Below are 3,834 nucleotides of genomic sequence, written 5' to 3' on the forward strand. Positions count from 1 at the left end.
CCTCCATTCTTATAGCCCTTTCTCAGTCCCACGAAGCAGACTAATTCCACCCAACTTGTAGCATAGACAAACAGGACAGGTTGAACTGACTTCCCTTAAGCAATTCCTCTAAAACAAGGACTTGGCTAAATGAAGAGATCTGCAGAACCTAAGGTCTACTAGCCAGATAGGAGACCAGTTAGAAGTCCAGTCAACCACTAGCTCTGACTAATGCAGATCCTACTTTGGGAATACCAACAATTGTAAACAATAATTCATTGCAAGGGTAACCATGTACATTTGCTTACGTGTAAGCCAGGCATTAATTGGACTTCTTCCTGAAAACATGGTGATTTGACCTTAGAAGACATTCAAGTAGTTAAGAAAATGGCCAACCAAAACATGAAAAAATACTCAACATCATTCATCATCAGGGAAATACACATCAAAACCACAATGAGATACCACCTCACACCTGTCAGAATGGCTAACATTAACAACTCAGGCAACAACAGATGTTGGTGAGGACACTGAGAAAGAGGACCTCTTTTGCACTGTTGGTGGGAATGCAAGCTCGAACAGCCACTCTGGAAAACAGTATGGAGGTTCCTCAAAAAATTAAAAATAGAATTACTCTATGACCCAGCAACTGCATTACTAGGTATCTATCCAAGGGATGCAGGTGTGCTGTTTCCAAGGGACACATGCACCCCAATGTTTACCGACACACTATTGATAATAGCCAAAGTATGGAAAGAGCCCAAATGTCCATCTACAGATGAATGGATAAATAAGATGCGGTATATATATATATATATATATATATATATATATACACACACACACACACACACAATGGAGTATTACTTGGCAATCAAAAAATGAATGACATCTTGCCATTTGCAACAATATGGATGGAACCAGAGGTTATTATGCTAAGCGAAATTAGTCAAAAATATCATATGACTTCACTCATATGAGGAATTTAAGATACAAAACAGATAAACATAAGGGAAAGGAAGCAAAAATAAAATCTAGAGAACTGAAGGTTGCTGGAGGAGCTGTGGGTGGGGTCATGGGCTAAATGGAAGAGGGGCATTAAGGAGGACACTTGTTGGGATGAGCACTGGGTGTTATATGCAGGGGATGAATCTTTGGATTCTATTCCTGAAATCATTATTGCACTATATGCTAACTAACTTGGATGTAAAGGTAAAAAAATAAATAAGTAAAAAAGGAAAGAAAAAGAAAACACTATCAGTAGATCATGTAGCCCTCATACAACTGCGGAAATCTCTTCAAAATTTGGTCATGCTTAGTTACTCAGAGGAGATTCTTGAAGAGATAAAAGTCTCGTTATTTATGCATACCCTATAGGCAGTTATTCCTACAATGGGAGTTATCCAATTTGAAAAGGTAGTATTATCTTGGCCCCTAAATTAGCAGACATGATCATTAATATCATCTTAGCTCTGGAATGCATTCAGAAAACCAACAACTCAATGGCCAGAGTTCTGATACATGACCAAATTGCCCTACACATTCCTCCTTGTGGGACAAGATTAAGTCTCTGTAAATCAGTGTTACATTTTATTGTAACTGGATTAAAATTTTCAAACCAAGTAAAAAGGTTAATTCAAAAATTTAAGAAAATTACCTGGATTTCTATGGTAAAACTTGGTATTTTATGGGATTTATTCGGCTAGCTGAGTCCAGCCATGACGATTCAGGAGGGAGGGTGCAGGGAGGGAGAATGGTCAATACTGCAGGCCCCCTCCTGCTGCTTTGAGTCCTAGTGACAGCAGTTTTAAATGATATAGGAGACAAATTCATGAACTTTGTTTGGGTCTACCATGTTGAAATTAATGAGGGTGGACAACAGAGTGGTATACACATGGGGAAGTTCACCAGAAGCTGAGACAGTATCAATGAGGGGCCGATATTGTAGGGGGAGGATTCTCCAGGGCTCATGCATGTTTTTTCAGGTATCATAAGAGAGGCATTTACTACTCTTTGTTCTGAACTATCTTTTTAAGAATGTTTGTATGGAGAATACCTTTGGAAAATAGAGATAGTATTTCTATCCAATGCAAAGAGAATTCTCAAATATAATCAAGTAAACATTTCCCTTCAGAGCAAAGGACAGGCATGCTTGTTTCCAATTATGAAATATTAGTGTCCTATCACAAAGTTCTCCTCTAACACAACCCACAGCAGGTACAATTGCTTTCTGTTTTTCTTCACATAGCTGTGTAGAAATTGGGATTGGAAACACAGTGCAAACATAAATGCAGCTATTCTAGCAATTGCTAGGAGTGATAAACATCATTTTCTGAACCAAGAGTCTCATGTAGTCTACCTGCACCAATGGAACTGTGGCAAGCTAACTTGTTTGTAAGAGTAAAATTTCCAAACCTTAAGAATTTTTTTTTAATGTTTCTTCATTTTTTAGAAAATGTGAGTGGGGGAGTGGAAGAGAGAGAGGGGAACAGAGAATCTGAAGTAGGTTCCACACTGACAGCAGTGAGCCTGATGCAGGGCTTGAATTTATGAACCATGAGATTATGACTTGAGCTGAAGTCGGACACTCAACCAACTGACCACCCAGGTTCCCCCAGAATTCTTGATGATGTGAAACATATATAAGCAACTAATGTAGTTTCTGGAATAATGAATACTCTTAATATTGGAATCTGATTATTTCCTATACATATCACAACAACCAACACATAAGGATGTTTAATATACATGGACAGAAGAATTGGTCACATTTCAATGAAATATTATTGTGGAATAGTTTCCTAGATACTATAATAATGTCACAAGAGAATGACTTTCAACTACAATTGGATGGCCAAAAGGAAATTAATAGCCAGCTCTGGAAATTTTTTAGTGTAACACATGGAACACATTCCAGTCAGAACAATAGTTCTCACAAGCTGACAAATTTTTTTTTTTTTTTTTTTTGCTTAATTTTCTATCCAGCAGATGTCAATGGTAATCTTACTAAGCTGACAAGGCTATTTTTCTCTATGTCCTTCCAAAGTTAATTTTTTTTCCTAACTCTGATATTTTAGACTTGAGAAATTCTCCTCAGCATTAGGTTTCAGTAGTTATTCAAAACTGTTGGTAATGTAACAATTTATGCCAGCTAAAGACAATATTTTTATAGCATGACAAAGGCCCATGATCAAACCTTTATATATCTTGGTGCATCAGCCAGACACTTGAGAGAGTTCTCCTTTAAGATATATTAGGGGTGCCTGGGTAGCTCAGTTGGTTGAGCATCTGACTGCAGCTCAGGTCATGTTATCACAGTTTATGGGTTCAAGCCCCATGTTGGGCTCTGTGCTGACAGCTCAGAGCCTGGAGCCTGCTTCAGATTCTGTGTTTCCCTCTCTCTCTGCCCCTCCTCCACTCACACTGTGTCTCTTTCTCTCTCAAAAATAAATAAACATAAAAAAAAATAAGATATACCAGACATAGGGGCACCTGGGTGGCTCAGTCGGTTGAGCAACTGACTTCAGTTCAGGTTATGCAGTTGGTGAGTTTAAGCCCCTTATCAGGCTTGCTGCTGTCAGCCTGTCAGTACAGAGCCTACTTCAGATCTTCTGTCCCCCTCTCTCTACTCCTTCCTCCACTTGCACTCTCTCAAAAATAAATAAACATTAAAAAATAAGAAATATACCAGACCTATAACAAAAGGATACTAGAATCTATTAATTAAAACCAGAATGAAATATGAATTTATATCTATATCAATATTTAAGGACTTATCTAATACATAAGAGGTTTTTTTTAAATGGAGGAAGAATGGAATCTATTGATTATTACACAAAATATTCTCTATCCTTT

At 37.7% G+C, this 3,834-nt stretch overlaps 1 non-coding gene across 1 annotated transcript; it reads left to right on the forward strand.

Annotated features, from left to right (window-relative positions):
• Positions 1-3,240: 3,240 nt before the first annotated feature.
• On the forward strand, positions 3,241-3,325 carry TRNAC-GCA. Its single transcript has one exon. It is a non-coding gene; the product is annotated as a tRNA-Cys (tRNA).
• Positions 3,326-3,834: the final 509 nt, after the last annotated feature.

This window comes from Lynx canadensis, chromosome C1 (genome assembly GCF_007474595.2).
Source record: "Lynx canadensis isolate LIC74 chromosome C1, mLynCan4.pri.v2, whole genome shotgun sequence".
Taxonomy (NCBI): domain Eukaryota; kingdom Metazoa; phylum Chordata; class Mammalia; order Carnivora; family Felidae; genus Lynx; species Lynx canadensis.